This window comes from Taurulus bubalis, assembly GCF_910589615.1.
Source record: "Taurulus bubalis genome assembly, chromosome: 13".
Classification (NCBI taxonomy): domain Eukaryota; kingdom Metazoa; phylum Chordata; class Actinopteri; order Perciformes; family Cottidae; genus Taurulus; species Taurulus bubalis.
In genome coordinates this window covers 8,031,768-8,056,159 of record NC_136601.1, presented here as the reverse complement: position 1 = coordinate 8,056,159, position 24,392 = coordinate 8,031,768, and positions in this window count along the sequence as shown.

Here is a 24,392-nt window from a genome sequence, read left to right as displayed (position 1 = left end):
GCAAAAATAATTCAACCAAATACATTGAAAATGTCAATGGGAAATGGGCTCCACATCTAAATGACACTGTTGCTCTCCAATGACAGAAAATAATATAAGTTTCTTTTCATAAAGGTTGTTGAATTCAGACCAAGTAAAAGAAAGCGAAAACGATTTCTCAAAGCTCGCCGTCTTCCTCAGTCTGACATCGCAGCCCCAGCAGGGGTAGTTAGACCTTTTCAGGAGTCCCCAGTGGAGCTCAGGACGCCGTCAGGCCGCCGCCTGCTTATTTTTCATGCTTCTATTGGGACTGAGCACGTGCAGACCGGTGCCCACTTTTTTTACCCCTGCACTTGTTTGGTTACATTTGACTTTCCGCGAAGATAAGAACCAGATTTAACTCTTGTAGCGCCGGGCGGCGACCGGGGGTGAGAGTGGCTGAAAAACATCTTACGATGTAGTCTGCTCTATCTCTGCAAACTCGCCCCGATTATGTTACCTTTCAAGTTCTTTGTCACAGGAGAGAGGCCGAGCTATTCTGGTTTGCTTCTCCTGTGGGCCGACCCAAACAGCCTCGGTGTTGTTTTAAGAGCCTTGTTTTAACGAGTCTGAGTGTGTGTGGAGAATGTTTCCAGTTAGACACACACTGTTTATTTATGGAATATTTTCTGACACCTACTTACATCATTATCATCCCGTTTCTTGTAAAGTCCCCAAGTGCTACCTCTGAAGGTGCCTGCTTCTCGAACGCCACACCTCTTTAATGTGCAGTCAGAACCGTCAAGCTAATTACAAAATGGAGAATTAGATTCCTAAAACAAAAGGGTATTCCACAATGACGGCTTTTAAATCTATGCTCAAACATAACTCTGAAGTCATAAAGTAATGGCTAACACTATGGCTACTTTTTCCTGTCCTGTATTGTCTTCTCGTGCTAAATGTTTTATTCATTCACCACAAACTAAATCATTTTGCTGAATTAATTACATTTAGATCGACCCCTCTGAAATACTTTTCCACAACCAAAATAATCTAAAGCTATTTACAATTGCACACAGCCTGATATAATAATGCATGATTTGACAGTTGACAGTATTATTGAGCAGAATGTATTCCAAGTATAATTGATTAATTCAACATTGAGCATCTTGAATACATTACGGAGGAGGATGTGAACTGAGAATATTTGCCCCGGTGTGACGGCAGTAGTAATGTCATGTAGTCGTGTATCCTCGTGCAGGAGATCGAGGTTTGGATCCTGTTTTGTTTTCACAGCACATTGCTGAATCCGTTGATAAATGAAAACAGTGTCTCGTGTGAAGCTATTAACTTGGTCCGTGCAGTCGGTCTTCCATGGTAAAGATGCAGCTTTAGCGGGATGCTAGATGGTCTAATACACATATTCAGCACAGATATACTTGTTTATTCAAATATACATCTTAAACTCAGAAGTCAAATATACCTTTTATCTTCTGACTTAAAGACTTTTGTCCACAAGAATGAATGAATACCACACTGCTTTGTGACTGAAATAAAATGGACTATCCTGTCTAGCTCTGATGTATTTGTGTAAAAAAGTGAGACTCTCAAATAGTTAGTCTGCAATATATTCCAGGCTCTCAATGTGGAACTACCTGATTTTTTTCTCTTATTAATTTCTGCAAAATCTAGATCTTCAGCAGTGATTCAAAGCCAATAAAGTCAGGCTGCAGAAATCATGCTTTTAATAACATATCTACATGACTTCAACATTTTTCCCCAAATTGTGAAATGATGGCAGTCCAATCAAAGTTAAGCCAAATCAATGCAAGGATGAGGCAACAAGTGCACTTGTTTCCCATGTTAGAATAAATATTCAGATTATTCCCTCATGGAGGACAACTAGTAATACCATTGTGTGAAATGACTGTATACAATGTGTATTTCAGTTTGTCAATGTGCTAGGTACACCGAACTGAAACAGTCCTGCAACTTCATATAGGTTATAATGATCCACTGTTAGTTGATTCAACTGCGGTTCATTTTGTGGCGTTATGAGCGTAGGAACTGCTGTACAAGCCTTCTGTTACTTTATTCAGCCAGGATAATCCACTTATTTCCACTGAGACCTTAAAAACATACAATAAAACAGTCAAACACCGCAAACAGTACCAGGGTCTGATTTTGAGTATAGTGTGTTCCCAAAAAGAGGACGGACCTTAAAAGAAACAATTCCCATTGCAAATGCAGCTGTTCACACCAAGCCGTCACAATTTTCTGAAAGTATTTTCTGTACTCACAACATACATATAAGCTTGTGTCCAAGGGCAACCAGCAGAACTCCCTCTGTCCACCTTTCATCAATCTCTTTATGGCTGTTATTTGTCTTGACTCGTGTTCTTGCAAAGCCAGCGAGGATAGTTGTCTTATTCTTCTCTGTTTGGACAAGGCCTCCTCCCTAACACCCCCGGATTTGCCAAAGGCTCTGCACAATTAGGAGTTCAAACAATTCTTTCACAGTAAGGATTTTTTTTTCCAGCCTCTGCTCACTTTTATTGCCTTGAGGGTATCAGCTTGTCATTTTGGGGCAGAGGACAGGTAAAGCGGACTCAAAAGGCCGGGAAATAAGTTGACAGAAGTCCCCTCTCTCTATTCTTTTTTCTTCTTTTTTCCTCTCTTTTCTCTGTTCCCCATCTGGCGCAGCTGCCAGTGGAGGACTCTGCTGTGACCCCGTTGTCAAGGACACAGATGGGAATTAGGAAAAGTGGACTTGTTTCAAACAATTATAGAAATTACTTTAATATCTTAAAACAAAAAGACGGAGAAATATATTTATTTGAGATGTTGACTGTCAGCTTGAATTTCCACTCCTGCGTGTGTGTGTGTGTGTGTGTGTGTGTGTGTGTGTGTGTGTGTGTGTATGTGTGTGTGTGACAGACAAACTCCAGGAAAGGATGATGTGGAGACTGTGTCACCAGGTGTGTTTTGTATTGGACATCGTAATCTTTCTGTTTGGTCCTCTACTCTTTACTTTAAAATCTAGTCTAACATAAGCACCTGCCTGAGACTTACGAAGGAGCGGGTTGTGACCTCGTGCCTCCAACCCTGAAATGGACACCAACTAATAGAGACCCGTCTGTTAAATTGTAATTGAATGTTACATGGCACTCTGAACTCAGAATGGTCTTTTTTTCCCGTAAGCGTGCAGGATTTAGGCAGACGCTCCAATGACAACTTAATTTCATCACTGAGGAGCAGCGCGGAGTGTTTTTGTTTGAGCCTCTCCCTCAAAATACGGCCCTTTTTAATGATAATTGGTAAAAAGGTGACACATGTCTGACTCTTGTTTATCTTACATTTCAGATAATTTGAGGCGCACTTTTTCTCACAAGGACAAATTAAAATTGGAAAAACTGCACAATGTCTTTTTTTCTTGCAAAAAATAACTGGTGCTCTGTCGTATTCAGGCTTTATTTCACTCTCAAGGCAGCTCACTTAGAAAACCTTACTCTACTTAGCTTTTCTGCTAAATCACAGTCCTAAACAGAAGTTCAGTGGCAACTAAAGTTCTTTCAAATGGTGCATTTGTATTAATAAGAATATATTTTCAGTTGTTCACAAAACTTTAATTGTTGGGTGAGAGATGTATTCAGATCCTTTACAAAAATAAGTTCTTAGTATTATGAACTAAATATACTTTAGTAGTAATCATTATGGAGAATTTCCACAATCAGAGTGATGCAAATTATAAATTCATGAAACTACAAGCAGCATTTTAATGTTGAAGCTGGTCCAGGTGCTGCTTCTTCAAACTACTGTACTAGTGTTGCTAAATAATGGTAATAGTACTGGATCAAGATCAGACTTAAGTTGAAACAGTAAATTCATGTAGTCAAAGATCTGGTGCTCGCTATTTAATTTTATTTTTATAAATTATTGTTTCTTGTTTTTTATGAATATTACTGTTGAGTTTTCTTTTTTTTCAAGGCACGTCTTGCAAACTCAGGTTATAGTATTGATTCATGCTATATACTTGTCTCTACCAATATACATAAAATAAATAAAATAGCACTAGTACGAATACTACTAAATACTGACAGGTAAAAGCCACATTCTTTAAACCTTTAAGGCGGCAGGATGATAAAAAAAAGAAAGAAAAAAACTCTAACGAGCTCAACACTAAACAGATTTGATCTTCAAAATATATATTGATTGATTTATTGATTTAAACTTAAAAATGAATTTATCTTTTATGTCATATATGTAATTGTTTGATTAAAAAATTAGATTCATAAGAGAGGAGAGGCAATGTTATTGACATTTATTATGAGAAATGTGGCATGTGTGTCCACCATATGCATAAATACTATTCTATAATATCAGTTATTAGTCTAAATGTCCACTGTAACCGGATCGGGTATATTTATTCAAAAAGAGCATCCGTGTTTGCCTGAAAGTAAGTGTTACTGCTTTGATTGATTTACAATCTGATGCAGACTTCTGTTTGTTTAATGAGGCCGGAGGAGCTGTGTTTACAGAAGAGAGGCAGCAGAGGGAGTACAGCACTGTCTGTAGGGAATTGTGCATGTGTGTGTGCGTGTGTGTGTGTGTGTGCGTGTCAGGTTTGGCATTGAACACCCTTGTTAGTTGGTACCCTTTCTGACTAATTAAATACTTGTTTTTCACATCATCCTTTGCATACTCATGAAACATAATTTCAGCTGTTGTCTGCACTGACCAGGAGAAAAAAAGAAAATCCCTTTTAAGTCCAGTAATACCTTCCTAAAGACGGCACGGACTGATTTCAAAGCCAAAGTCACAAAAGCACTGAAGGGCCAACCTGGGATTGGACTTGTCTAATGTTACCAAAACGGCAAACTGTGAAAGGCCCCATAATTGATACGCAGGACCCCAGAGGGCACGACTCCTGTCAGATCAGCCACAGACAAGAACTGCCAGAGCCACGCACGGCAGGGAATAACGGCTAATTAGCCCCGTTTAAACATTTCCTGGTTTGAAGAACTTAAAGAGTGCAGGCCACAATCACACGAACAATAGCCGCTCACTTAGTAAAGAGGTTGGATCAGATGGTTGGTAACGTTTACCAAAACGGATCAAAACTGAACCAGATGACATGCGGATCACTTGAGGTCCACTATATATAAATACATTTCTAATCAGCTGAGTAAAAAAAATCTACTGCTCAGTTTTTGTTTCCTGTTATTTTATTACCCTGTGTGGATAATATGAGAACCATGTAATGTGTGGTGATGTTATGACAAATATCTGTCCAGTATTAAGCAACCCAAGAAACTTCATCAAGAAAGCCAATTATTTTTTTAAAGAATCATTTGTTCTTTAAAATATCAAACAAATAGTTAAAAAAAAAGTCCATCCCAACCTGGTGATCTCATCATATTGCTTTTTTTTGTCGGACCAACAATCAAAAACCTAAAAAATTTCAGTTTCCTGTCACATGAGAAACAGAAAAGTAAGAGAAAAAAAAAAAAGATCTCCGACAGGAGGGCCGTGCAATCGCTCGGGCATGTGTGCAGCCGTGAGCGAGTGTGTGCAGCCGTGTCTGTCCACAGCTAATGTATCATTCTGCTGCAGCAAACTGCAGAATCATTTGAATGTCCAGTTATGGTTGCATTGTCGCTGACCCTGTGTGGTTGCGGTAACTCACATACACATCTCAAAACACCTTTTTTTACCTGTTTGATACTGCCACTGACTTCCTGTCGACTCCTCTCTCGCTACTAGCCGACCTGTAGCCGGTAGGGGCCGCTAGTGAAAACACAGCCGACCTCCAGCCGCTACTCTGGGGCCGGAGACACAGTGAGGGAAAGGAGTTTTCATCGCCGCCACTCAGCCGCTGTCATGTGGGGCTGGTGAGTTTCATTTTGTTTTTGATAAGACTATATGAAATGTCTTATACAACGACGTCGAGGCGTTTGCCCGCATATGTTGCTTCCTGTTTCTTAGTTTGAATTAAGTGTGTTTGACACTTTTAATTCAATCACACATCAGCGGTCGCTGTAAACACACATCCGCACTCTGAGTTCACTTTCAACTTTTATTTTTTATAGGATTCTTGTATAGATGTTGCTCATCTCATTGAGGTCTACACATTAAAATTGTTCAAATAAAACCGTAATACAATAATGTCAATGAAAATTGGGCATTATAAGATTCACAAAGATGGTATTGCGGAATTGGTATTATAAACAACTGTTTAACGTATGGCGAAATAAATCACTATGTCCACCCTTTAGACTTGGTCCTTGAAAACAAATTAATAAGTGTTGCTGATTTCAATTCACATACGTCATTTTCCAAATAATATGAATATAAAAAGGAGCATGAAAGGAACAGGTGCGCATACTGAAAACTAGCCAGTCGTGTACCTAAAGACTTAAAAATAATAAACCGCATAAAAATGTTTGCACACATTATTTGACCCAGGTGTAGCTGTCAGAAGTGTTTTTAATAGAGACTGAACCGACCGGTTTGCTAAGTTGATGCGTGGCAATGTTTGCTCAAGGTGAATTAGATCTACTTTCTGTGGATTCACTTATCGATATTTAGATTTCTAACAAACACAACATTTTCTTATTCAAGTTTTGAAGCCAGATTGACATTTTATTGGGAGTTAATCTCCTTGTTGATGTGTGAGTTTCGCAGCTCCAGAGTTGGACTGCGTGTGTGTGTGTGTGTGTGTGTGTGTGTGTGTGTGTGTGTGTGTGTGTGTGTGTGTGTGTGTGTGTGTGTGTGTGTGTGTGTGTGTGTGCATGTCAGGTTTGGCATTGAACACCTCTGTTAGTTGGTACCCTTTTTGACTAATTAAATACTTGTTTTTCATCCTTTGCATTCTCATAAAACATAATTTCAGCTGTTGTCTGCACTGACTAGGAGAAAAAAAAGAAAATCCCTATTAAGTCCAATAATACCTTCCTAAAGACGGCACGGACTGATTTCAAAGCGTGTGTGTGTGTGTGTGTGTGTGTGTGTGTGTGTGTGTGTGTGTGTGTGTGTGTGTGTTTCCATGCTGTGCCCACAGGACAATAGACATCATGAATAGACATCAATAAATAATAGCCAGCTCATAATGCTCGCCTCACTGAAGAGGACCCTCACCCCTCAGCCGTCCGTGACAGATCATCATTAACATTGTCTCTTCTTGTCCCCCAGCTTACAGACACATACAGCACTAAAGCAAATAAGCCTTTAAATCAGACTGGTTCCCGCTTATCAAGATCCCAGTATAGGACGTTGTATGACCAGTAACACGCTGTGGTAATCTGCTTTCTAATTAAATTGGACCAAGACTGTTTGCTCAGATGATCGCATGTCACTGACACTGAGGATTAGTGCAGCCACGTTGAACCTTTAAATGTAATTCCTTTGTGATTTTAACTCACGCTGCTCGGGAAACACTGTGTTCGGGGAAACATGAGAGTGAGTTTGCTGCGTACATCATACAGATGTGTGGTTTTATTTTAGTAAAGTTAATGCATTACTTTTTCAGTTTAGAGACAGAAAATAAGGAAGACAAAGAGGGGATTTTAGTTTGCAACAAAGCTATTTATAAATATGTGAAAGTACATTGATGTAAAAAAAAATTATAATAAGTAAAAGTTCTGCATCCAAAATCACAAAAGTAAAGAAGTATTATTGTCTAATTGCTGTTAACAAAAGTACTCGTTCTTCAATAAAATGGCCTCCGGTGAAACTCCCAGGCATCATCTTCAGTAAGTTGATTACCAACCTGAACTGGTATTATTTTTGCCAATTAATTACATTTTATAAACTCATTATGTGTTATATATGTAAACTATTCTTCTGAAAGTAACCGTACCTGAAATAAAAAGAAATAAAAAGTACAATTACAGGGAATATTGTACTTTTCTGCTGCTCTCCAGAGCAGCAGAAAGTGAAACAAACAATTATCTTTAATATGTGTACAAATGTGTACAAATGTGTACATGTACAATACTTGAGTAAATGTACTGAGGTACATTCCTCCACCGCCAAAAAAAATAGTTAGTTTCCTGTGATAGAAGAGAAAGAGAAGAAGAATATCTCAGAATCTGAAAGTCTGGAACCTGCTCATGTTTGGCATCTTAAATCTTGAAAAATTATTTAAATGATTGTTCAAAATTGTTGACACTTCCTTTTTCTTTCACTGGACAAATCATCTGAGCTCTGGTTTAGTACTATTATTTCTAAATAACGTCTTTCACCGTATCAGGTTGGTCTCCTCTGATCTCCATCCTGTTTGGGTGATCTTGTACTAAAGCTCGCTGTTTTGTGTTCCCACCTGGCCAGGTAAGCATTTAACAAGCCCTCCATTGGCTTGTCTGCTCCACTTAACACCTGACATGCCCCCTCCGTGCCGACCTTTGACCCCTGACCCCAGACTGACAACCCGGGAGACGTCTCTCGGATACTTTCCTTTCTCCGCTGCTCAGCTCTTTTCTTCTCGGCCCCTCGCTGAGTGCCGCAGAGTGAGACAAGGTGAAAGGTATCCAGGGTTTTTTTAAGAGGGGTGGGGGCCGCGCAGGTGTTCATGCCTCCACACCTCTCAAGTTCAAAAGCCATTGAGTCCTTAGCAACCAGGTAACAGTCAAACAATGTGTCACACACCCCCACCCTGAGGCGACAGCGTCTTCTGTTTTACTGTCAGAGCGCTAGGCTTTAAAGAGCCGAATCCAAACGCCTCAAATGCACGTCATCCTCACACACTGACAATGAAAATATACATATTAACCCGACTGCATGTCTGACATCATCTGATATTATCATTAGCCAGACACAAACATTCATGGGGCTAGAAAATAAAAACACAGCACAGACGGGCTTATGCTTATCTAACAAAACACCCCCTGTATCATGTCTGAATCTGTCACCTTTTTTTTTTTTCACCAACATGTCCAATATTCCCCAGCTCCTGCAAGTTTATAGGTTCAAAAGTGGGAGCCGGTCCAAGCATTACTAGTAACATTAGTGTCAGTAATTTAATGCGCAGGTGTGAATGGATTCTCAAACAAGCCAGGGAGGCCCCCGGGGAGGCCCCCGGCGAGGCCCACGCAGGACGGCCAGGGCCAGCGGCAGGTTTAAATAAATACGGTGCTGAGCAGACGTGTCGGCAGCTGGGGCCCGATACGGCCGCCGCTGTTTGTGTTGTGGAGTTGTGAGGTCGCTGAGGAGAAAGCAGAGGGGCTCGAGCATGTTTCCCGGGAGAAGAAGAGGGTGAAAACATCGGGAGGAGAACAAGCGGCACCTGAAGACCCGTTACAGGGCAGCTCATGAATACTGATGGTTTTTATGCAGGCAGCTTTCATAAACTCACCTTTCACCCCACTGTGGGCTGTAATCGTTTTCCATGTTATTTTTAAATGTTATAATTATGACAATGTACTTATTGATAGGTGCATAACATCAAATACATCGAGAATCCTGCACGCCGTCAATCAATTATGTTCACTGGATCTATGACTTTCTGCCCTCATACCTTTTGTCAGGTAAAGTCCATATGATGGTATGTCAGCTTCATTGTATTTAGGGTGACGCATAACATTTTATATTCTCAGAAACTCAATTAGTTCATACTACATTTCCAGTTATGTTTGTTTATTATTCATAGAAGGTGTATAGTCAGATCAATTTACTTTCCATTCAACACAGATTTAAAAATTGGGGATTAAACAAGAAATGTGTTAAATATAGATTTACATTTACATATACATTTAGAATATTAATCTACATTTTACATCATTTAAAGCACTTCTAAGCATAAACCATAGAACAATCTTTCTGTGTTGTGTTTCAAGCAAAAAAAAAGCACTGTCCGGTTAACATGGAGGCTGTTTCTATACACTTGGTGTCAAATATATCGTCCAAAACCCAAAGATATTCAGCTTACTATCATATATGAGAGGAAATCAATGAATTTGAATATCAAAATTAACACATTTGAAAAGCTGGAAGCAGTAAATGTTTTCCACTTTTGCCTGGAAAAAAAATGACAGTTCATCATTTATCAAATAGTTGCAACATAATTCTTTGCTGATTGACTAAATCGTCAGTGCAAGTTGAGCAGCTATCTGGGTCATTAACTGTCGATAAAACAAAGATAAGGAGATGAAGGGAAGCGCACTGAAACCCTGTGCAGTGTGGACGGGCAGAGTGAAATCACAGACACAGAGAGGAAAAGAAGTGTGTTCGCAGGCCGTCCCGGGAGTCGACGAGCAGGCCACCAGATGCCAGATGGGCCTGTTTGGGGATGGTTTATGGATTAAGAGCTGAGCAAAAAAGGGCAAAGAGAGGAGGATCGGTTTCAATGTTTCTTTCCAACCTGCCAAACTTCCCTCATGGACGTCCTGACAGTCATTAAAAAAAGCTTGAGCTGTTGATTCCTTCAGGCACGCTGCCAGAGGTGGTATGAAGAGAGTGCACCTCTAAGTCTGGCAGTAAATCCCACGGATTCACGCTGAGCCGCAGACAGACACCTGCAGGACACATGATACTGTATATTTCACCTCAGTCTTTGAGCTCAGGTACATCACCATCACTACGCATTAGCTCAGATTTAACTCAGAGGAAGACTTTGTTACTCTGGTCTGAAATGCTTCTCCTCCACAGAATGCTCCACGTCTTTGTACAATGAACCGTCAATACATCAAAACTACCATGTTCATCAGTTTTACAATTAAATAATGGAAAACAACGCTGCATAATTTGAGAAATTATATTTTATATAATTTACTCTATTCACAATTAAACTGATTATTTAATACAATCCTGAATGTGTCCATAAAAACTAAACACTGGTCCATTCCACTATTTTTTATTAACTTAATATTATATTTAATACATATCTTACAAACTATTGTAAGGGGGCTTATTTCATGATGATAACTTACTTAACTTATCTGTTTTCTCCTTAACGTGCGTCCTTTCTTTCTACTTCAGTCCTACTTTTCCTAAACTGCCTTTCAACAACCTTTAAAGGAGAGCTTGAAGTTGCTACATTGAGCTGTGAGCTGAGCTCGCAGCGGCGGAGAGTGATGGTGATATTGTTAGCACCGTGTCAGAGGTCAGCGGTCCCCGAGGTGGGTGGTGGTGGTTAAAAGGGAGCTGAGACAACACCATGGAGGTGGTGTAACAAATCTGGAATTAAATGAGTTTGGGTTGAAGACGAGACAAAAAAAACAAATAAACAAAAATGAAGAGCTGTGGACATCACAATGGAATTGTAGTTTTGTTATTTAAAGTTATTTAAAGTTCACAATACGACAAAATACGTATATATAAGCATCTACCTAAATTAGAAGAACATGAGCCTCAGAGGAACAATTAAAATCTACTGTCGCAAGTTATGAAAATGCCAGTCTGGAGGAGCTCACATGATCGTGATGAGAAGGGCACAGCGACCTTTGTTACTCTGACTTCATTGTGTTTCTCTCACGGTGAAGCTCTGAGTGTGAGTGCAGAACCCTATCCTCCGCTCTGTGAATAGCAGGGCGGCGGGGGGGACAATAGCGGTGGTTTGGGTGTTTCCTGCATCACACACTCTGAGAGACCAACCTTTGGTTCATCGCGAGTCCCTCATCAAATATTAAATCCGCTGTCAGTCAGCAGCAGCAGCAGCCCAGCCCAGCTTGGACGGGTAACACTCTTCACAGCTGGTGGGTTGCTGGTGTTGGATCGACTGCCGACTCTGTGGTGTTTGGTGAAGTCACAAGATGCTGCTGCAACTGTGTGAGAGGCTGTGCATATTTTACAGAGCATAGTGTTTTACAGATATTGTGCCCCCTGCCAAGAAAATAATGTTGCAAAAAATACCATTATCCAGTCAACTTTTGTTGTAAATACAACAGGAAATAAATGACTTGTAGTTTATACATACGGTTGTAGTTCTTTAATGTCTTTGCTCATGTAGGTCCCTTTCATCTATTTGTCATTTTATTCAATTGTCAATTTATTTCTGCAGATTTCTGTATCTGCATGTTGTCTTAGCTATTAGTGCAATTTGCTGATAATGTCAAATCACGAAACGCATGAAACATTATAATAATGCTATTATTATAATCATGTTAGCAATGCGTCCAGCTGCTTTATCATTATTTTCTCCACAGAGCCACTAACTTAATCCCAGTGCCATGCTTCTTCACCGCAAAAAATGCCGCAGCGAAACGTTTCTGTCTATATTCACAATGCAGATAAAGTACAATAAAAAATGCAATTCCGTCCTGCATTTCCAACATTGCTGGTTGATATTTGTTCCGCCATCATTCTCAAAGAAAGCCAATAATTGTGCACTTTTGTTTGAAGTTGTTGGCAAAAGAGTTTCCTTTTTTCAACTGTATCGTTCTTCAATGTGTGATTCAATATGTGATGTATTGAATGTTTTTGACACTTTGTCTGTGATACTTGCCTCATTTTTATATGTGTCCAGTAGGGATGCATTACATCATCGTGGTAGTACTGGGAAACACTTCCACCTTCACGACCGATACAGAGTTCACACTGACGGTAAATCAGTGCTCATCTGCCAGAGCAAACAAAAGCTCTATAAACAAAACAAAAAGGTTTTACATTTCTAAACCGACGAAAAGGAAATTTGTTGCCGACCATCATGAACTTGTTTTACTAGATTTCATTCCCATTCCTCCCAGTGGGGATTAATTCCTTTCAGATGGCTCTCTTGTGAATGTGTTCCTGGTGAAGGAAGGCAGACGATGAGATGGACACCTCCTATCTCCCCTCCACCCGCTTCTTTGTGCCAGTTTTGGGATTAGTCACACGACACCACAGATATTAATGACTCCTGTTAAAATGAATATTACGTGTCATAAGATCCCCCGTTGCATGATTTAATTTCCACACCCCTGAACATAATGGTGGAAAATATAACTCCTGTCAGAAAGCCTGTAAGTGGTGTTGAGTCCCGTCAAGTGAACAAAAAGGAAGAAAATATTTTTTTTGCAGGGTCCATCGCGGCGATAATGTTTCAGCTGACATTCTCCCTCAATACACCTGAGACAGGTGACTTTTGCGGTAAGAGGATTATCTGTTATGGAGTTTGAAGAGGCTCGTATTGTCCGAGGCCAGGAATATGAATAAGCAAAGAGCTGGTGTCGCTGAAGGGGGAAGACGTTGGCAGTGGGCTGACACGAAGACAAGATTAGCTCATCAAAATATATGAATTAGTAACACGGCGAGGACGCTTTGGATCATACTCTACCGCCACCTTTGACTGTGAAACGCAGCTATTGCGTGCCGTTGTGAATAAGTGATTGGGTTTCTAAATTTGACTCAATAATTCAGATGATAATTGGCCCAGCTTAATTGGCGGTCCAGCATAAAAGATTCAAGGTGCCTCTTAAGTGCAGCACATCAGGCGCCACTTATAATGATGACAGATGGCTGTTTGTGGGTTGGGTGTCAGATGGGAAGGCTTTGTCATATTCACACTTCCCCCTTGTGAGGAGACAGATCAGGTTTTTCCTCCCAGAGCGCTACGTCGTTTCTCTTTTTCATCCGCCAACTGCGACTGTGGCGAATTATTGAGACGCAGCAAGCTGATGAAGTGCCAGCCAGCGGCCCTCTGTGGCCGCCCACGTCAAATGTTTTGTTTGTGTTTCTTTGAACTAAAGCAGCCTCAGGAAGTACTTCACGGAAAATGTCTCACGTCACAGGCTGAAACCAAGTGGAAGATTTTTACAGCAAAATTGTAGGTTACACAGAATTTAATCGCCTTTAATTTAATTAGTATTAGGGTGGGAAGAAAGTTTGATTTGTACATACAAACATAGGTGAGTAGAAACCAAAAGTGTTTAATATTAAACTAAAAGGCACTTGGAGAGTGCAGAGCTCGACCAGGCCAATCCACGCCAGACTTTAATGGTTTCTTCTTTGGTTTATTGCTAAACTCTTCCAACAAGTTTCATGAAAATCATGCCAGTAGTTTTTCCGTAGTCCTGCTGTAAAATATACAAATAAACCAATAAACTGAACCAAGGACATAAATAAATAGGGAAGAGATGACAAGCTACAGCGTTTATTGCAGGTAATTTTTATTTAATTACAGACTTCAAAATGTCCATTTTCAAAAGTCTGTTTATATTTCACCTGTCCATCAAGACAAACAGGGCAGAGCGAGTTATGTGATTGGCTCTCACTCTCATCTGAATAAGGGGACAACCAATCACATCGCTGGCTCTGCCCTGCTTATTTTGACTGGCAATGATGTCACAAGAAGTGGCAACGTGATTGTAGCTTCAGCAAGAAACTAATTATATATGTTCACGATCTTAAACGTCACCAGTTAAGTATTAGACAAAATTAGACTTGTTTGACCTGCAAAATTATCTTTTAAATTGATAAACATCACGTCAACATGACACAATTCATGTATAAGAAAATGATTTGCCTCTCACCATATATATTTTTCCAAAATAAGGTCCCATAATGTAATACTACTAGTGGCACAATTATACATAATATGTTACATTTGACACAGAAGCTTATATTTGTACATTATGCCTATCTTAAGTTTAAAATAATTGCAACAACAATCCTCTATGGCACTAAACTCCATAAACAAATTGCAGTATTTTACCGAAAGAAAAAAAGTGTAATCATGCTCCCCACAAATGTATTTATTTAACTAAACTTCTCATTCCTCTCAAATGACCAAACATCTCCCAGAGAGCACCCACCAACGTATTTGTATTCATTAGCTCTCCATTAATGAAGAGGTTCTTTAACACGAGTGAGGCTGCGATTCATTTTGAGAAGAAAAAACACCATTTTCAACTTGTTCACAAGTGTATAATTACTAATGATACACTTAGCATTGAAAACACACACAAAAAGCTCGCTGATTTTCTACTGAATCACACATGAAAACTCTACATTGTCCAGTTAGCCGTGCGTGTACACACATCTAATGTCTTCCTGTGTTCAGCGTTTTCTTCATTTCCCGTCCCTAATTGCCTAATAATTTAAACACAGTTGGCTCATTAGCTGTGTATGAAGACTTGAAGGGGGGGGAAGCACCTGTTCATTTACTTAATGAACTCCAAAAAACTCTGCACTGTGTTCAGGGGCAAGAAAATAAACCAAGACATAACATAGTGGTCTCAAGACTTACAGACCTTTAATGGAACTCCCATAGTCAAAAGTAAATATCAGCATTTATGCTTTTGTTAATCTAAGTGTAGAGACAGGCTGGGGCTGCTTTCTGGGACTGTAAATCAAGTGTTTCCTCCCTTTGGCCTTCCACTGGAAAAATAATGGAGGGATTCATGAGGCCGGGGGCAAATATAAGGAATAAAGTAAATATCCAAAAGAAACCATTTGGATTGTATTAATGATATTTCTTTCCGTGTGTGTGTGTGTGTGTGTGTGTGTGTGTGTGTGTGTGTGTGTGTGTGTGTGTGTGTGTGTGTGCGTGTGTGTGCATGCGAGCAAGTGAGACGCAGAGTTGGTGAGGAAAATGACAATTTTTGCAAGTGGAGCAAAAACTGACAAATTGAAAGGAAGGCTAATAACGAGGCCTTAGTGCATGTGAACTCTGCATTTACACAATTACAAACACAGGACTTCCTGTCAACAGTGATCCCATCAGGTGGAGCTTACTTCTAATTACTTACAGTAGTCCTCACACACACACTTGTTCCACTGGGTCTTTGTCCTTTGTTGTGTAGTACTCCATCCTCTAACGAAGCATCACATTGAAGCTATTACTATCAATAGTTTTGTTGAGGCAGAGGTTCCATGTCGGTCTTTGCAGTAGTGTTGGCCGCTCGGGTCGTATCAGGCTGTTAGCAGCGTAAATATCTAATGCTCGCAAAAAAAAATATAAAGACATTATGGAAGATAAGCCAATGTGCTTTCATGTATCCACACAGCGGGCACAACATTAAGCGAGGTGGGAGGATTGGGGGGAGAGGTGACCACGCCCACTCAGGAGACTGTATACTATTTTGAACCATGGATGGAGCTTGTAATGTGTCATCTTTGTGATCGAGCATCTTTGGTATGACATAATGTTTTTCACACAGCTCCTGTCATCAGTGATCGATGTGGCGACTCGGCCTGTGCCATGCTCACCAGCACCCCTTGCTTAAACCTCTCTGTGCTGGAAACCCAAGCCCACAGGCCACAAAGGGCTCTGTAAAGCATCTCACCCTTCCCTCTCAGTATAGTAATTAACCTGCCTCTCACCTCGCTGTCCAGCAGCGTCCTCGGAACAGCCTGGCAATCACCAGACACTTCACACAACAGCCTGCACACGGGAACTTGACCCTCACGGGTGCCTTTCTTTTTCTCGTGACACTTTTCTCCGCGGCACTTCTCTTTCCAAATTATGGCGGCCTGCCATGCCTCCTCGCACACACGCAATGTCATCACATTCTGTAATGACTCCGTGTCTCGATTAAAACGCTTTGACAGATCACTGTGAATTAGTAGCTTCTTGTAAGTGATTTCACATGTTATAATATGGGACAGAAAAAAAAAAAGCTCTTGATGTGCAGCTCAAGCGGTTGAAGTCCGTAAATCACAGGCTCCACTCTGTCCATAGGCAATTTTCAAAGTAAGAAAACATTAAAGACTTATTAACTTTTAGTGGACTTTCAATGCGGGTCAAGAAATGGAAACAGACTAAACAGCCAATGAAAGCATGAGCCCATCTTTGGCGTAAGTCATGACAAAAGCAGCCCTTAAATCAGATGTGAACAACTCTGCCTTGTTCTTAGAAACTCCACATCCAGCATGCGGGGAGAAGCTGTGGGGCAGTCCAGCACCTTTATTTCCATCAATAATTTCCTCTCCACGGCTGATGACCTTGGAGCCCCCAGAACCGGCTGGTTTTGATTAACAGTGCTGTGTACTATATTATAAGTGAGACCTGCAGGGTTTGTGACGCCGTGATGGATACTCTGAAAAAAATCACACCATCCAGGTTTTTCCACACTGCCCACATTGTGTTGGACAGAGAAAGGAATTCTAACGTCACCTCGCATTATATCAATGCTTTCGTGCTTCTCAATACTTTTTTCCAGCATACAATTTTTGTTACTGGCAATCCAGTGAAAGAACATTGTCTGCTACCACTAAGAAATGACCCAGGCACTGTCTCAGCACATTTCTTTCAAACATTTCAAGAAAAATCCCTTGATTTAAACATTTCGGTGCTGCTCTGTATCGTGCCAGTCTCACATTTGACTACATATTGTTGTTGGCTTGGACCAGCAGGGTGGTGTTGTGATTGGTGTCACGGTGCTTCAGCCACAGGGCCTGGGCTCAATTCCCCTTGACAGCCAAAATCCACCCTGCTGAGGTGCCCTTAAGCAAGATATGGAATTCCCAGGGATGCAGCTCTGAAGAGGTGCAGTTCAGTCATGCATCTGAATGCTACCAATCCGCTGAGGTACTGGCAACAAAACGCAGGCTTGTCTGGCATGAAAAAAAAGAATCTGGCTCAAAAATCCCAGTAGTTTACGTGACTTGACTGTTTACTTAACAAACAGTGTGACCGAAGATTAAGTGAGTGCTGTTGTGACAATGTAGTAATGGGACAAGACTGACGGTCCAGTCAATGTCGATGTTTCCTTGGGAAGACACACAAGAGACACACAAGAGATCAAAAGTGCTGCTGATGTGCCGGCGGTGTATAAAAGTAAAAAGTAGATTAGAAAGGTGTAAGACCATTTGCCATTTTCCAGAACTTTCCAGAGCTGTACAATGCTGTCTTCGAGCTGGGAAGTGCAGCTTCTGATGAGCCGAAAAAAATCTAAATCTCAAACTGGACTTCCTGGATCGTAATGAATTGTCTCATCGGTAGTGGAAGTAACACAAGGCCATCGCCAAGGCAGTTTTTTTCAGTCTGACTTCCCTAATATCAGAGAGCAGACTAAAAGATATCAGTCGATGTCGATAACGTCGGCAGTCTGCTTCGTTATACTTTTGTTCCTAACAAATTTGCTTTATTCATCAAATATTGAGCAAAAATCACTTTCCCCTTTGGTTGACTTCCATGTTCATTAAATGATGATATGGTAAATGTTGCGTTTCATTTATTGTGCTTGTTGAAACATGTTCTAATCCCTTTGGATAACATGAGAAATTAATTGCCATCGAGTTAAGAAATAAGAATTTTTTTCTCGATTCCTGAAAAGTTGACATGGTGGAGGTTCACTGATGATATTCACCCTCTGTGAAGCATGTCATTTCCAAAAACACCTGGTGGAAAATGTATATTCCTGAGCTTTTTTTGTTCCTTGGAAAGAGACAGGATAGAGAGACCACAGATTTTTTTTAACACATTTCAACAGAATTTTTCTTTTTGAGCAGTCGTCTCTGGAGAGAAATGAACACCTGAAGCAGTCACTCATGGACGTCAATAAACATGGTCGTGCACAACTCGCCATCTTCACACACTATTGTTTCTCCGCTGAGGCCTGACTCGTTTCTGAGGCTCCACCATGAATGAACTTTCCAGTCAAATATGGAGTGAAAGTTCCACTCTGTCGCACGTTAAATGGGACATAATTTGAGGTACAGATGAACATGGTATTAGCATACTTCCACAAATCCAGATGGGATATGTCCTCTGTAATTAGCAATAATGCTCAATTAATTTTGGCTTTGACCATTATTTTCTCCACAGAGCCACTAACTTAATCCCAGTGCCATACTTCTTCACCGCAAAAAATGCCGCAGTGGAACGTTTCCGTCTATATTCACACTTTTCAGTGTCTCAAAGCGCTGCAGCATCTCCTAAGTAGTCTGTTAAAGAGCCTTGAAGTGTCATCTTTGGATAAATGCTATTTTCAGTGGGCTGTAATGAATAGCACTTAAAAATCTGAATGGCTATCGTATCAGGTTTTGTATCTAAAGTATTTTGGGGAACAATGAGGCAGGAATCACAAAGCAAAAGAGACAGGATCAGAGTTGAGTAATGTCTTTGTAATCTGCCCCCTCCCCCTGCTTATATTTTCAGTGTGTTATTAACTCTTTTTATTTATCTTCCAGCAGACGCGATGAAGTAGTGACACCTAACTCTGGTCCCACCCAGTAACCGCCTCGTCGTTGAAAGATGGCACAGGCTGAATTCAGGTGCTGTGAAGAGGGTAAGTGTTGGATCATTACTGTCATTCTTACATGATGATATCATTGTGTCTTCTTCTTACAGAGCAGATCCTTTGTCAAACACATGATCTCTATACAGGCATGCAAGTCAAAGGAGGTGTCCATTATCAGAATCTGAAAAGTTAATTCATCATCTGCTTCTGTATTACGATGTGTACACAACATAGCACGTCCGCCAAGATATCTGATACAAGACGGAGCTCAGTTTGTAGACGTTTTTTAATTGTGTTTAATCTCTCACAGAAGGAGAACAAGACACACAATTGGAATGTTTTCGGTGTATTAGATTACAAAACACTGTTAAGATCATCTTTCCAGTTTATTTCTTTGTTAAAACACAAAATGATTTAATTAACTCATTCGCAGAAGACCATTGTATGTTAAGGTAGATAAAACACTGCAGGCAAAAAGCTAAAGTCATAACAACTGTGACGCAAAAAGGTCATAACAACTGACACATAGAATAACTCACCAGAAATCTGTCATTTGAGTATCAAATGCTCAGCACCCATAGGCTTGAAAGTATTTTTAAAAAACTGTCCACTGTAGTTCATGTGCAAAGCTTGGGCTGCAACGAAAGATTATTTGTATTATTAATAAATGTGAAAGTAATTTTTTTTTATTCATTATTTTGTCTTTAAAATATCAGAGAATATTAAACATCTTATAGTTGGAATCTTCAAATTCTTTGTTTTATCCATCCATCCATTTAAAAAACAAGCTATTTATTTAACTATTATGTATGAACAGCAGAACATCCTCACGTTTCATGAGCTGCCGTATTTGTCATTTTGCTTGATCCAGTTATACTTCAAACTAAATGGATAAATGTGCATTTCATTGCCTCTGTATTTGTTGATCGCCACGAAGCGATGTCCGGACATGTGTTTGTCCGGACATTTCAAATGTTATTGTTTTAACACTTTTTTTTTCCACGACTTGGGTCACTGGTAAAATCAAAAGATAGATTTTCAATGGACTATTCTTTTAACACTCAAAACCCAGCACAGAAATATGGGTGTTATCTTTGAAAACAAGCTTAACTTTGGAAGTGAAGTCAGACGTTCAATCGCGCTTTTGTAATATCTCAATTTAGATCCATGACATCCCGCTCAGACTACTGTAATTCGCTCAATAAACCCTCTCCAAACTTCTACTCACAAAATCCAATAGAAGAGTTCACATAACGCCTATTTTAGCATCTGGTTACCTGTACGCTTTAGAATTGATTTGCAGCCTGAGGTATGTTAATAATTCCCAGGTTAAGGCTAAAAAACAGAGGCTTTTTTAGCCCTATCTCTTCTTTCAAATCTCTCTTAAAAACACACTTTTTCTGATTGCTTTCTCTTGAATTAGTTATTCTTCCGTTTCTACTTTACTTGTTTCAACTTGTTACATTGATAGAATACCACATGCTTTGTTACGGCTCTCTGTTGCTTCCCACCCCTCTGCATCTAAAATCCTATACAAGAGCGTGTTCGTTATAAGTGCTATTAATTACAGCCCACTGAAAATAGCATTCATCCGTGCCCTCCGAAGAGAGAAAGACTTTTCAGTTTTCTGTTCCCGTGTCTCTTTTTCAGAATCTGTGCTTTTACTGGCAGGTCTTCTCACCAGACCAGCGGACTATAAATACGACCCCTCAGAATGCCCACATCCTCGCCCCTAAAATAAATCATGTGCCTTTCAGCTGGAGAAGACGCACGGCACCTACCGGGACAGTCCCGTCTTTCTACACAAGCTGCAGTCTGCAAACGTTCTCAGATCACAATCTATCAACACACACGCACACACACTCAGGGACACCCACAGACAACCGAGGAGAGCGATCCTCTGAAGTAGCCTGGGAACGAAGCACTGCTGGCTCACCTCAGGGCTCTGGATAACTGGATGCCAGCTCTGGCCCCTGCGCAGGCCCTGCCTTTCCTTGCCTGTCACTCCTCTTGCCGCTGGCTGGCCAGAGAATAGGAGCCAGTGTGGGGACCAGGGGGACTGGAGCTCATCAGAGGAGTTGACTCAGTCCTGCCTGCACCCGCAACGCTGTGGGTCTGGCACTCTGCACAGGTGGAAAACGGAAGAGGGTGAGTGGGTAATCACGAGGGTGTTGGCCCCGTTCTGCCCACACACACACACACGCACTCACACACAAAAAAAGACACAAACCACAACTATGGGCCCTCTTACTAGCCTGTCGTGTGTGGTTTTCTGACACTGTCATCACAGACGTTCAGCAATGAGAAACACAGACGGGGAGGAAGAGGAAAGAGAGAGAGACAAAAAAGCAGGATGTGTGCCCACTGAAGAAACACAGGCTGAAAGCTCAGAGAACAGGCAAAGACCTTCAGAGGGAAGAAGTGTTTTGATTTCATGGGGGAAGAAAAACGTATAAATACTACAAAGTATTGAGCAAATGTAATGTGTCAGTGTGGTTAACTAAATATGAACAAATACCTTGTACAGTGTGTCTGTTTACTCCTGCATCTTTGCAGTATGTGTACCCAAATGGAGAGTGAGCAAACACCAAAACCGACTAACACACAAACCGACTCGCATGGAGGAAACAGGTAGACAAATTCATTTTGACGCAAATCGCCCTTGACTTTTGCCAATCTGTCAAAAAGCCTCACCCTTCCCAGGCATTATCCGCACCGTGATATTCTTTCCTTCCGTCTTTAGAGGAACGTCAGTGTGTGATGAGCGTCTAAGCTGGAAACGGGCTGCAGTTGTTTTCTTTGCAAAAACACCTGTCTAAACAGCAGCAAAGCCAAGGGCAAGTCTCGCCTGTCAGCGTCAGTGACAGCTCTTGACAAAAATTCAGCAGAGACAATTCCTAAGACGTCCACTCAAGCGAAACGATGCACGTGTGCTGGAATGACCCGAGCTGGGCTGCCTCGCATCCTCTTTAGGTTTCGGTGTTGTTTGTAGGAGCTCTGCAACAGACAGACGTTTAACAACACCTGGACGAAGGTTAAATGTCAAATATTCCCATAAAGATATACAGCCTTTGTTTTGTTTGTCTCTGTGGTTTCAAATGCACTTAATCCTTCTAAATACCCCGGCGGTTTAAGTGACATTGACTCTGCCACAAAGGAAAAAGACCTCTTCCAGTTGTGTGGCAGCAACAAAAGGCTGGACTTATTTAAGTGATTAATTAATACAGCTTACAACCATTTTTAAAGCCGTTTGTATCATCTGTCCAGAGTAGATTTAGGGGCTGTTTCAGGGAAGATTTAGTGAACAAAGACCAGGTGGCTCATTAGCTACCAGAGACTTGGGTTGGTCTCTATAGAGGGGGATCTCTGGGGTGGTCACGTTTCAGTCCTTATGCTTAAATTTCAACACATGCATCCTTAATCTGTAATGCCCTCATCAGCTATAGTCCAGTTCCCATCACCTGCTGCTCATATGAGCACCTCCGGGGCCTGTTCCTGTAGGTTTGTGTTGTGAAAAATGACAATGAAACCAAGACTCGAATGTGGTAACAAGCTGACAGACAGAGATTAAGTAATGAGAAGGCCTGTACACCTTCATAAAGGTCATATTCTGGTAAAGCTACACTACTCAAACTAATACCATTTGCTAATTTAGAGCTTCTGCACCAAATTACTCTTGAATACCACATAGAGTGTCATTTAAAACATGTTTTACAGTAATACTGACCAAAGTATTACTGATGGAAAACCTGTTGGGACAATGTGGCTTAGAATTATTTATTATTATATCTCGTTTCTCAGTGCTTCCCAGCTGCATGGAATTCCTTTATGACATAATTCATTAAATGAACAAGACCTGGACCCATATTAGCACCAGACAATGGATGGATTGAAAATTATTTTAAGTTATACGTTTTTGCTCAAATGGACACTCGCCCGTTATGAAACAGGGTACCTAGTTGGCAGCAGAAGTGGCAGTGTTTGAAGTGGCAGTGTTTTACAGGTCTGATGGTGCATGTTGTATGAGTACTTCATAGAACACTAGACAACATCATCAACACTATACAACATCCATAGACAGTGTGTTACGCTTAGTTGGGAGAAAAAGACAGGACTACCAGAACGGGAGCAAAGCAATGTGCTACTGTAGACAGGGACAACAAAAATGTATTTTAGCCACGTAAAACAAATCAATATTTATGTATTTAGAATATTTTCACAGCTATATTTTGCCGTCAGACAGCCCTTTCTGACGGGGAACTGAAACAGTTATATCCATCTATGCTGTCTTCAAAACCACAAGAATCCATTGACAAATAAATACATTTTACATCACAGAACATGGGAGTTGATGGGCCGCTATCTACTGGAGGTAATACCTCCTACAACCCTACTTCAAAATATCCAAACTATCCCTTTAAGACCTCCAGGTAATTAAGGTAATTTATAGAAATGAATACTTCCAAAAAATATATCACACACACACACAAATCAAGTATTCACAGATGCAGTGTTTTCTTGTTTTCCATATACCATTTTTATTTAGAAACACAAACTCTGTGGCTGTTTAACGTCAACTAAGCATTCTCTTTAACCTGTACATTCTTAATCTTTTGGAAAGCGTACATTTTGTTTACATGATCAGAATTTACAGCATGTGTTGTCATCATTTCTAATCAATGGAAGCAGCTTTGAAATAGAGCTTTTATTGTACAAATACATATTTTACCGGATATCTCGGTAGGTGGATAACACATTAAATCATGCCAACATGTACTAGCATGTAGAAACTACGTTGACAAAACTGGTTAAACATACAATATCTCAGCTGTCTAACAATAAACAAACCGTCGAACAGGCTAAAATGAAGATCCTCATCCTATGAACTGTTTCATGCATCATTGTCTTCAAACTTCTGTTCTATAACGGACAGCTGAATAAGGCTTTATTTAGAAACCTCTAATAAAATGCTGTGCGTTTCAGCTTGACACTCAGGTACTTCCTGAGTCATATTCACCTGCCTTCATCAAACTATAACAACTCAGCATCTGAACTGTCAAAAAAAATAATTATCAAAATACCACAAGGACTACAAATAAACATCTAGACAAGTAAAGACACTGTTTAATTATTTGTAGAATCTGAAGAATAAAGAATAAAAAATGTAAATATTGATTTTAAGATTGTACAATGTAATTATATGTATGTAAAATAACAGCACACAGTTGACGTCACAGCACTGCTAGTGCAAGCCCCTAATTGGCAAATTGAAAAAAGAGATTCCATTTTCTTAACGCCCATTTCCCTTCTGTTCAACCGAAAAGCACCACAGACATA